General features: G+C 43.1%; 1 protein-coding gene across 4 annotated transcripts in view; it reads left to right on the top strand.

Moving 5' to 3' along the window:
* Positions 1-12571, top strand: part of Phlpp (PH domain leucine-rich repeat protein phosphatase) — a 189151-nt gene that overhangs the window by 76366 nt on the left and 100214 nt on the right. Inside the window, exon 1 of one of the 4 annotated variants that reach the window (XM_076427010.1) lies at positions 6810-12076. The exons of 1 other annotated variant lie outside the window; for it this stretch is intronic. The gene's annotated coding sequence lies outside the window, so the exon portion shown is untranslated. Of the gene's footprint in view, positions 1-6809; positions 12342-12571 lie in introns of those variants that run through there. 2 more of the 4 variants (XM_076427002.1, XM_076426993.1) reach the window with 2 other exon arrangements.

Genomic DNA, 12571 nt, shown 5'->3' with positions numbered 1-12571 from the left:
AAATTGAGTGCATGGTAGTAGAGAGAACGCGATGAAAGCTCGAGGCTGAGCGAGTGTCCGCAGCCGGGGACAGATTAAAAGCGGCGCGGCGCGGCGCAAGATATTCAATTCTTCATTCATCCCGGCTCCGTTCGCGTTTCCGTTTCCTTCGTCGATCGTTCTCCTCAGCATCAGATTCTGCTGGTCGTAGAACCGTCTCCTCCCCTTTCTACCGCGAGAGACACGGTTAACATTTCTTTCGTCGAGGCGTTCGTTCGCTCAGGTATTCATGACCGGCGACGATTACTATGCGTCGGGCGTAACGGATGACGGACTACGAAAAGCAATACCACGACGCGGCGAATAGAATCCTTAAACTGGTTTGCACTGATGTCGAGAGTGAAAAAAGGTATTGCCCGGTGGGGTGTGTACTTGAACCCCGGTCTTCGCTGTTCGAACAAGCGACAGGTGTTATTGCGTGTCTTCGTTACCGGTTACCGTGCGAACGTGACGACTCGCGCTCGCGCGAGAGAGAAACCGGCGATCGATAGTTCGCCGTTCGAGCAGTCACTCGAATTGATCGACACTTCGCGACTGTAACTCGCGCCCGTCTTTATTTACACACTTTCTATCCAGCCTCTCTCGGGGAATTTCTCGGCTCCGTGCGCCCATTTTATATCGTTGTTTACCGGGGGAAAATTAGGTAGCTCGCTCCGCACCATTTTCGCTGCGAGGAACTCTTTCGATAGGTTCTATTTAATCCTAGGTTACTGAACGCACGCAGGTATACGGCCAGATTAAGTGTCCCCACTCTACCTTCCACCTCTACGACGCCATTCACGTGACGCGTGTCGTCTCTGTCGTGCATTCCTCCAGCACCTGCAGTATCCGCGGAACGCATTGTGTGACAAATAGCCATTTTAGCTGGACAAAATTCACTTTCAAATAAACGAAAACTAACTGTGCCAACACAATCTAAAATATTAACATCTATTAAAACCATTCAATATTAAAACTTAAAATTCCTTTGTCGAATGTTTCAAAGCGTGTCAACTTCACCTTGAAGACGGACGGTTCACCTGTAAATGAATGGCCACATTTCCATACGCGCTAGAAATATTTAAAAATTCACTAAGGAGTATTTAAATGTCCTGTTTATGATGGATATAGCATCTCAAACTATGTATTTTATCATAGTAGTAATTGTTTTTCTTTGCGGCGCGCTTCTATCGAGCACTCGGAGAACTGGGCTCCTCAAGCGACTCGTTGATTTTCAGTACAGAACAACAAGAATTGCTTCTTCGACTCCGATTCACCAGCAGTTTATTCTGTACCGGAACTCTCGGCCGAGCTATCGATTAAATCGCGAAACGGCGGCGGTTTTCGCAGCAGCGCGCGACGTGAAAAAAAAGAGAAAAGCCGGGAGCCTCGACGTTTCGGCGGAGACCCGGCCATCGAAATTCATCGATTCTTTTATTCGTCGTCATGCTTTTCACCTTGCCTTCTTCGCTCGATTCGGTTACCGGAATATATACTTTCAAAAGATTTTCGAGACTACATTTTTTATCCCTTGCCACCGCTCTCGCCCTAGTCGCCATTTAATTAACTCTTGTGAATTTCAATTCAACAAACGTAATGAGCTCGCAGTAGTGTACGAGTTATTCAAAGTCTCAGACATACGCTCTTCTGTCTACATTGAGAAATAATAAATAACGGTTTCTGTAAAAATCGTCACATTTCATTGCTCGGAACTTGAAGCGAGCGACAATATTTTCAGGTCATAAGTGTAAACCAATGGAGTAGCGTCGACAGAACGGGTATCCGGGGCGACCTTGTGATTTTTCAAGAGGAGCGGAGAAAAAATTTCAGAACGCAAGAGTTGAAAGTGGATGGACGTCTATTGACAGAAGGTTTAAACGAACGAACACACAAAAATTCGCGTATAGACTATAAAATACGCGGAAGACAAATATTTGCCTCGAGAAAGGCAAAAATGCGCACACCGACGCAACGCGACGTCGCTCTCGAATCCGTGAATTAGAATGCCGTTGGCGAAATCAAGATCGGGGGAAAGGGAGCGAGGCGAATCACGGAACCAAATTTTTCGGAATTCTCCCCTCCGCCCACTGTTCTCGCCCGTGGACTCTCGGCTTCCCTACGTTGGAAGTTTCCTTTTCAAATTATAATGAGCCGCTTAACAATTCCGATTTTATTAAGAACCGCCCGGCGAAGGGAGACGGCGAGTCAGCTTTCACCAGACTGGAACGAAGGGCGTAGGAAAAGAGGAGCTGGAACGGAAAGGGAGGCGCAGACTGGATTATGACAATCAGGAAAGGAAAATTGTGGGACCATCATTTCGAAAAGCGGAGACCGCCATCCTCGTCGTCCCAGACATCTTTGTTCAATAAAACTTGGTCCGCTATTGTTTGAGAAATTTGATGCGAGGACTTTTAACATAACGCTTTAAACATTTACGGGTGTACAAATAGAAAAAGAAACAACATTGAAGCCTTACTTCTTCAGACCTTTAACTACGACGGACAACCAAAATTTTATGATATACGAAAAAATTTAGAAATCGACTTTCTTCCACTTTTTCAGGCCAACTACTCGAACTACTTAATTACCTAATAATGGTATATGCACGAAAATTATAGAATAATTATTCTTGCATCAACATATCGTCGGTCTATTATCCGACAAACTGGACGTCTCGTTCGGTACTGACCAGACCATGTAATCGATTCATCATTGCATTTATTTCTGCATCAGAATATGACTGTCCGTTTATCCGAAAAACCCGATTATTCGTGCTGCGTGACCGATGAACTTAATTAAGATTCCACTGTAATTAGGTGCCAACACACAGACAGTCGGTAACGAAGGTATGCAAATGACAGAATGGTTCAGGAACGTCATGTTTACAAATGATATACGCGAGACAATAATAATATTGTAAGTACGTAAAATATTATGATATATATTAGATTATTATTGGATACACAAATGAATGCAGACTAAAAATTGAAAGAAATAGAAAGAGCAAAAAGTTGTGAAGTGCAAGAAAATAAAATGACAAAAGAACAGAAGTGAGTAAGTTTCAACGAAAATCGAATACTGCCATTAAATTGAACGTTAGGTTAGAAATTCTTTATATAGAAATTCTCAAGGATTTGAAATATAATGCACAGAGTGTTTCAACTTCTCATAATCTTTGCCACTTTGATTCAACTATCCGACAATTGGCAACCGTGTGACTTTCGTGACGAATTGTCCTCGAACTGGAGCACGCCATTCAACAACCGTCACGAGAACATCTTTTTCAAAGAACAATTACGTCAAATGTTATAATTATAAACGTGCGGTCATTTCCTAGTAGTTCCCTTGAACTACTTAATCACTTATTATTATTATCGAGATCTTCGAGATAAAACTAAACGTATTATAAAATATTTGCATGAAAAATATTATATTATATGATATACACAATTCTGTGTACATAAAAATATTATATTATCGAACTTGATAATGTTATGTAACAAGTAGACAGCAGATTTTTATGCAAAATGAAAATTTTCTACCTGATTTGCAACAAACTGGAGTGAAATAGATATGTATTTTCTTTCTTAACAAGTTTAATAGGTTAAAAATAATATACATAAATATTTTTCAATTCTTCTAATGTTTTTACTGTTTGAATTTACACCTACTCATTTTTGTTATAAATGCATAGAATCCACTATCTAGTAATAAGCTAGAGAGAGACACCACGAAATATACTTAAATTCTTTAAATGTTTTTACAGTTTCGCATTCGTTGCGTTCATTTTTATTATAATTGCATAAAATCCGTAGTCGACTAATGCAATGATTCGCGTTCACATTGCAATAACAATTTGTTTCAAGTGTGCGAATCAGAGGCAAACACATAGGAGTGAGTTTAGTAGCCGGCTATAGCACTTGTTCCCGTATCGATTCGGCGGAATCGAATTTTCAAAGCATCCGTCATGGTGAACTGTTCTCAAAAATGCCTGTTTCCGAGTGGCGGGCGAATATTGGCCGAGCGTAATAGCTGTATCGAGCTCCGGTTTGCCTGAGCGAGCATAGTCGCATAAACGGGTATAATGAAACGAAAACAGGATTCTGGCCACCGGGCCTTGAATTCAAACTCTGCGCCTCCCACAGCAAGCTATATTGCATTCTCTGCACGTTTTTAAGAGTGATATCGTCGACGGTGTACTTTTATTTATGGATGCGGCCTGTCAAAACCTATTCCAGGAAACTTCTTCTTCCCCGCTGTCGCTTCACGACTCCCACTACCAGTACACTATTTGGCTGCTCTTCTCCTTGCGTAACCAGAAATTTTTGTCTTTCTCTTATCAATTTTTACCTTTCTCCTATGTTATCCAGCTGATTTGAACGAGAAGACACGAGAAATCCAAGTTGCGATCTTGGATGATCAATGGTTCAAAAGTTATAAAGATTTAAAGTTGAGCGATTTCCTGTGTTTTGGACAGATTAGCGCCTCCTTGTCGCGTGTAGTGACGGTCGTGCTCCGCTTACCGAGTGGAACGTAGCCTTGCAATAAGTATTTTGTTTTTCCTTGTACGAAATTGTTAACGGTGCAGTCGTAGCTATGAAAGGGGGTAAACTTTACTTTACCGAACTCAAAATTTGTGCCTTTCTCCTATAAACTATGATGTATTTGGTATGTAATCCCGTAGATTTGTACCCTGGGCGGCTGCAGATCGAAGTTTCGATCCTGTAGGATCAATGGTTCAGGAGTTACGCGGCGTCCTTACCTGTCGAAAACACTGAAAAATGCACAACTTTAAGCAAGCATAACTCCTGAACCATTGATCCTACAGGATCGAAACTTCGATCTGCAGCCGCCCCGGGTACAAATCTACTGGATCACATACCAAATACTTACATCTTAATTTATAGGACAAAGTCACAAATTTTGGGTCCGGTAAAGCAAAGAGCAGCCGTGAAAGGAATCGCGAGAGTGCATTTCCAGTAAAATGTAAAAAAACTGATTAATTGAATTAGCTTATGAACGGCTCGATACGATACTTAATACTAAATAGTCAAATTGAATCGATAATTATATCGAAGTATAATTAACGGAAAAATTTTATTTCTCGGTAAGTATTGAAATTTTCATTTAAGTAAAAATTGACGAGTTTCTTTCACATACAGACTTCCGGTGTACAAAGTGTAAAGAATATTATTACATCATGTCAAAAAGAATGAAACTGAACCGAAGGGAATAAATTGAAGTCTTTCGCGGATAATAGAGTGAACCATTGTTTTTGGAAACACAGTGAAACCGAGTTTGTTCACAGTACGTTAATTCTTGTGACCGCTTCGGTCACGTAATGTTTCGCCGCGCACGCGAGCCTCGCTTTGTGAATTTCTTATTTAATGGACCGTATTATGGAGACATTCGCGGTACAATTTCGTCTACTTTCGATCTGCTATTTTCTGTTGAACGCGTGTAATGACGGCAGTCGACTGAACCTACACGTATAACGTGTACGCGAGCGCACTGTACAGAAAGATTAATTTACTGGAATCGTTTGAAAACTGAGAGTCAAAGGTAGAGGATATTTTCACGTTAATTATATCACGCTGTGCACCACTTCTACGTTGTTTAACCGTGAAAAATGAAGCACACAGCTACAAACGATCGCAACCGGACAAAGGAAAATCACCTCGAAAAGGAAATCACTTTGATATTCTCTCAAAGAATTCGATTTTTATTTATCAAATCTGTCGAAAAATCAAAAGCAGAACGTGTCCGAATCAAGAGTGTACAGGATGTCCGAAAAATTTCTCAGATCATTTGAAGTAATTTCTTCCTTTACGAAAATGTTCTCCGCGGTTTCGTCAAGGAGTTTTTAACGAAAAACACGGACCAATCAGAGCGCGGCTTCAGGTCCCGCTGGGCGTGGCGTGGCGTTCCACCGTAGCCGCACTCTCATTGGTTCTTGGTGGTGGTGGTTTTTCGTTAATAACTCCTTAACCAAGCCGCGGAGAATATTTTCACGAAGGAAAAGGGAACTCGAAATGTGACGTCTCGTTAAATTTGGATAAGCTGCGAGTGTACCTAATTGTCCGTTTGTATCTCTCTTTCGATCGTGTTATCCTTCTAACGGGGGCTTGTAATCCGGCGCAGTTCACGGAGAGATATCTAATCGATCGTGGCACTCACCGGCGGCCTCAAGATCTCGCAATTACACGGCTTGCCCGATTTACCTGTAACCGGCGTGAAATATCGGAAAACTACCGGGGAAGATTACCGACACTGGCAATTTACTGGACCTCCATTTTGGAAGATAGGTTCGTTGCCAAAACGCCTATTCTCCTGGTCAAGAACGATAAATTTTTTATTGCCTGATTGGTTTAACTCCACATCTCGAGTATTTGACCATGAATAAATAAAATATAATATTATTGTATGTGTGTGGTACATGTATGTTTTTTGATCGCGTCATAAGGGGGTCTCTATCATACTTCTTATGTTATGGAGTTGTTCGGTTCAGCAAATTGACGGCAAATCGAATGCCAAACGTTTACGGTTCAATTATTATGTGAATAGAATTTTATCTCTGCATTAGTTCGCATAAAGCGGAGGTTCTTGTAAATACCGAGGCAAACGGTTATCGCGCAAGAAAGAAGCCGCGATTTATTTGCCGTTCGCTCGATAAATAAAATATAGGGCCGAGAGATGATCTGGCTGGCGTCGGAGTCGCAAGGGGTTAATGTTTCAACTATAGCGTAGCGAGGGGGGGTGGGGTGGGGAGGGTGGGGGCGATGATCGGGCATCGAATACCCAACTACGATAAAAGAAAGAGTGAAACGAGGGTCGGGGCTTTTGTTTCAACCAGCGAACTTCTAGCGGGGCTTTCCGGGCTAGAAGGACCCTCTCACAATGGCTGCTGCACTCCTCTAACCCACTTCCACGATCTCTTCAGGCCGCAATCCACGTCAACGTGCAGTATTCGAGGTATTTCGAGTCGCGCAGGCCACCCCCGCCTTTCCCATCTTCTTATTGTCTCCGACAGTGCTGCCCCGTCGCAAGCCACTTCCACCGTAATTACAAACGAAGCCAATTAAAGCGGATGAGCCTAAATGGCCTGGCCCCGACGTTTGACTGCATCCGCTAAAGCCGAGACAATGGGTTTGACAACGATCGTGTCACTTCCGGCCTCGTTTCTCCTTTCGCGGCAATTTGTTCGCCCACCCCCACAGGACTCATTCTCCTTCGGTTCTACTGGCCGCTCGGTTTTCGGGAACTCGAGTGCTCCCTTTTCGGATAAACCAGGTGATTGTGGCTGCGGGCTAAACGGTCAACTACGTAACCTCGCTCTCCGTGCCAAAATTTGGTGAACGCGTGACTGCCAGTGTCAGCCGTATACTCACCCAATCATAAGCATTCGGACACCTAGCAAAATATGCTCCAGTCAACTTCACAGCTAAGATTTCGATCTGGTTCTACGTAACGTTACATTCATTTATAAAGCTGCCTTACTCACCCCCTCACGCTTCCACTCGTACTCTATGCTCCTCTGCTGACTGGTTGCCCTAAAACCTCTCTCTTCTTTATCCCCTCTATCCTGTTTCTCTTCTCCTCTTTTGCAGCTTCTCTAGTATAAGCTTCTCACCTTGCCTCCCACTCCTACATCTTTGATCCTGACACCCCTTTCAGTATCTCTACGCTGCATCGCTAAACGTTTTAGGCCCTCGAATCACACTTTCTTCTCTGATCATCTCCTCTGTACTTGCAAAAAATTTTCTTTCTTCTAAAACATATAGAAATACTAGTAGTAGTTATTGTGTAAATGTTCGGATACTTGTGAAACTATTTATTGTAAATGTTTATAATTAGGAATGTTCACTTTTTGCTGATATATGACAAGATTGAATATAACTTTCTAAGGGAACTGAGATAACAGATTGAGTGAAGCTCACGTTTAACCATTTAATGGATTTAATCGAGCAGACACGTATGAGAAGATTACTGGGAAACCGTAGCGTAATTATAATGTGAAGGAATCAAAACCTCAAATTCACGCAAGTTCACTAATAGGCTCGGATTTCATGTTTGCGGGTATAATCTTTGGTTTAACTATTCATTACTAATTCTCGCTGCCTGCGTAGCTAGGTGCATCTAGTGAAGTTTTGATGCGAATATTTTACTAATCGTAAGATATATTTTGCAAACTATATAACTGCATTATATATCATTAGACTGGTCCATTAAAGCTCACTTGATATCAACAAAAATGAATATTGATCGTTTGAATCGAAATGTTTTGAATACTATTCTTACTTACTATGTATTCATAAAGTCAAGTAAAATTGCGATAAGAAAAACTTTATCATTGGCGGGAATTTAGACATCCCACATACCGAATGAACCATATGAAATTGACATTGGATCAAGATCGTATTACGAATCGCCCCGCCCACTGAATTTCTTTCGAATCAGCAACGAGATTCGTAACTCATCGGCCGGTTATTAGACACCTGGTTGCAGCTCCGGTCAATGGGCCACCCACACAGTGAATAGTTCGTTTCGAAGCAATTTCAAGCGGACCTGACGCCGAGCGTTAAGCTTTCGCCCGTCCGCAAGAACACGTCTAGGCGTGAACCGGAGCAGGCGAGCCTGCACGTCTCAGAAACCGCATTGCATCGCCCCTTCAATCAGTCCGGCAATCCCGCAGCTTTCGATCCGATTCCAGGCAAACTCCGGCGAAATTTCAACGGCCTCATTGAGGACCCTCGCCCCGGCTGCGACGGACCCGTATCAACGCCGTTTCCTGCGAGCAGAATTCGCCGCTTTGCATTCATGGCCCGCCCCTGCTCAAGAACCGATCCACCTATTTCCCATGCGATCCCACGGAACCGTACTACATATACGAATATGTATACATACACAGAGAAAGAGAGGGGGGGGGGAAGGACACAACAGCACTGTGCAACAAGTTTCGAAGGGGTCGGTATTAACTCGTCAACGACGACGACCATACCCCACCCTCTTCCGTCTCTCGAAATCCTGTACACATTACAGAGATGCAAGTTTCCTCGCGTGTCCCAAGCCTTTACGCGGTTCCCACTGTAACTCTCAACGTCTCTGTAAACCCAAAATCCATTAGAATCGACAGGGATCTACGGGCTGTTTCTAAAAAGCAATTAGAACGCCTCCAGCATCTTTATCCAAAATAAACATTTGGATCAAGTCTTCCCTTCTTCCACAACTTTTGCAGTAGTTTGTGGTTTATGGCTGTTACCAAGGTATTTAGGGCAACGCGTGTTATTAGAAGACAGCAGTACCATTCCAAACAATGTGTTAAAAACGGAAGATAACTGTTGTTCGATCTGTGACAAAGATTCGTGGTTGTTGAATAGCAGAATCTTTTCTATAGAGTTATTATTTACTCGTGAAAGGGACGATTCATGAGGAGCATCCTTTATCGTCGATAGGTTAATGCCAGTCCACATGGAAATGATTACACGCCTCGGAGCAACCTTTTTCGGGAGCCACATAAGTTCCGTGTGTGACCACGACACACCTTCGCCCGCTTCCTGAAAAGTTGGTCACGCATATGGACTCGGTAGACGGGATGCGTGGGAAAAGTCGAGCAAGCGTGGCGCGGCGGTTTGAATTCGTCTTAAAGAAAGCAGGTGAATTGTGGATTTCTGAAAACTACATGGTAATTCACGAGAATTTTCGTGTCAGATAGGATAAACAATATTTGGAATAGTGGTCCAGCAATTTTTAGTGGTGCCTCAGAGGGGACAACCGAGTGCAAAGGGTTAATGTTAATACTGGCGAACTATTCATGTCATGGAAACCAATCTCTAACGATGTTATAATGCCACTTTTATAAATAAGCATCAAAGTTGTAGAAACGTAATCGCTGGCGCATCTTTTAATCTGCAAGTAACATATGCACTCCGTGTGTGTGTCCGCGTATCAGATCCATCGATCGCGAGAAAAATGAGCGTAACATTTGCAGCGACGCCGGTACGGTACGGTTGGCACGAATGAACGCAGCTCAGTGTTCCTCGCGTGAAAATTGTTCTATGGTACGCTTAATAGGAATGTAAGAGAAAGTAAACTGAAATGTGGGTTAGCCGCGAGGATGGCTTTCGATTTAATTCGTGCGCGGATAAAGGTTTCGGTTTACTTTAATCAGCCGAAACGTTGATCCCGCCGATCAAGCAAATATCATTCGGCCGGGTATTTAAAAAGGAGAAGAGAAAACGATAATAAATCTGCGGGTTGATTCAACATGCTACAATCAGCGTTAAAATTTTTGGCTGTAGTGGTGTATCACCCACAGAAATTTATGAGCTGAGATTTTGGATTCTCTCGGCTCGGGTATATCGGTGTGAACCCCTACTAAAGGCCCGTGTGTCCTCACAATGTAATACCAATATAAAATCTTTTTTGTTATTAGCAATTTTTTTATGAAACTTTCACCAATATATTTGTCGCATTTTTCTGATTAAAATAAGACCAAACACGATAATATCATTTCAACTGTATTTAGTGGTTTAATTGACGATAAACGTTTCGGGCGCAAGGAAGGACAGTGTATGGGAAAGAAAGAGACGCCGAGAGTCGCAGTCGCTTCCGCCGCGTGCGGTCTCCCGTTACACACGGTGTTGTCCTTATCTACGTTCGGCTCTGCCTTTGATGCCCAAAGAAATAGTGTCCCGTCTACGATAAATGCAAACGTAAATCTATACATAATTTTTAGAAGATCCGCCATTGAAATTTTATAACCAGGATTATCCCCCATCCCTTAAAATCTCCGCTCATAATTTCGTATAAGTGATACCGCACTGTATATAAATATTGCTATTTCATGTAGATTTCATTAAAACCGGACGACAGAGGAAAAGGCGGTAGAAGATTATGGTCGGAATACAAAATTCTAGGATCGATATCATTTTATTTGGTCGAGTGCCAAGGCGCAGCAGTCAGAACCCTGTTTTCAAGGATCTGCAATTTAAGTTGGAGGGAGCAAAAGTAGAGAGAACGAAGTGGTCTTAAGAAATTGAACGTCCTTGAAACATGCCGTTTGTTCTCGTCATAGTTATCGACGTTTATATCCTCGAGTTAAACTGGACGTTTACCCAGCATTTGCTGACCTCGGTAATTATCTTCTAATTTCTGTAATTAGGCTCCTTCATGCGTACATATTCATTGTTCGGTGGAATTATCCTCGATAGAACATGGAATACAGTTTCGGAGAAAGATAATAATAGGCTCATTCTTAGCTATGAAGGAGTTAATATCAACAACCATGATTTCGACTGTTTAGTTCGCAGCGCGAGAAAGGCAGCGTGCAATCGAGCACGTGAAACGCGGCCGAAATTAATCCGAGGCATCGGGACGGAAAGAAAAGCGTATCAGAGGGCGGAAGTGCATGATTCGCCTGCAATGGTTCCCCCGACGAGACGGTCGACAGCTGTGGAGAGTAAGAGAGGACGACAGAACCTTTCCCTTTCTTCCTCCTCTTTCACCGTCCCACAGTGGCCACGTGAAACGAGCACGTGGAAAAGAGATGCTATCCTATCTCACCGGTGCGGTGTTCGTCCCTTCCTCCCTTCATCCCTTCATCCCGCCATCGCTCTAACCCCTTCCCCTATACTTTCGGACATTCCCCTCCTATCCGCTTCTTTTTTCATCTCCTACTCCCTTAATTCATCGTCCTCCCTCTTCATCCGTTTGCTCCCCTCCTCCTCGTTCACAGTTTCATTGTCCCTACAGCTGTCTCCGTTCAATGCACGAGGCGTACGACGCTCGTACGGCCTGGTCAACAGGTAGAGAGACAGACAGGTGGCCGGGACGATATATTCATGATGTCGGCTGCTACACGACAATCCCGAAGCCGGGTCAGTGTTCGCGATCTCTCGAAACGCGCGCGAGTCTCGTCTACCAGTGATCCCGTGTCACTAGTTTTCGGGTGTCAGTGTAGTCAGTGCCACATAGAAATGGGATTAAGTGTATATCTGCCAGCTGATTCGTCGGGTCGCTTCGAAAATACATATCGCTAGTGCTTAAAATTATCATACCTGTGAGTAAACTCTCGGCGCGAACTCTCTTCATGAATACTTGGAGGAACGCTAATGGCACTTTCAAGTATGACCTTGACCCGTTAGAGATGAAGTTATTGTTGCGACTTTCACCAGGATTGTTCTATTCTGTGCAACTGAGCGATTTGTTTTCGGTGAAAGTACCATGGCTCTGTGCTCCCTTTTGCTTCTGCCCAACTGTGTACATATTACGTTGAAGACGCTAGACCCTCGTACAATGGGAGGAAAAATTGTTTAAAGACAGATGTACGTGTGCATTCAACTTTTTTATTTGGGTCCTTAAAGAAAATTTAAAAGATACTATGTTTTGTAGATTTATAGTAGTTACACACACACACACACACATGCTGAAAATTTCATCGAAATCGATTAACCTACACACGAGCTACAAGCGGTTAAAAATCACTTTTTCGACCAGTTTCTGCTTAAAATTCACAGAATCCTACATCTTCCGATGCGTGTCGTTTTTTCCTGCG

Source organism: Lasioglossum baleicum, chromosome 1, assembly GCF_051020765.1.
Source record: "Lasioglossum baleicum chromosome 1, iyLasBale1, whole genome shotgun sequence".
Taxonomy (NCBI): Eukaryota; Metazoa; Arthropoda; class Insecta; order Hymenoptera; family Halictidae; genus Lasioglossum; species Lasioglossum baleicum.
The sequence above is the reverse complement of the archived record's forward strand: the minus strand, read 5'-3'. Positions and strand labels throughout refer to the sequence as shown.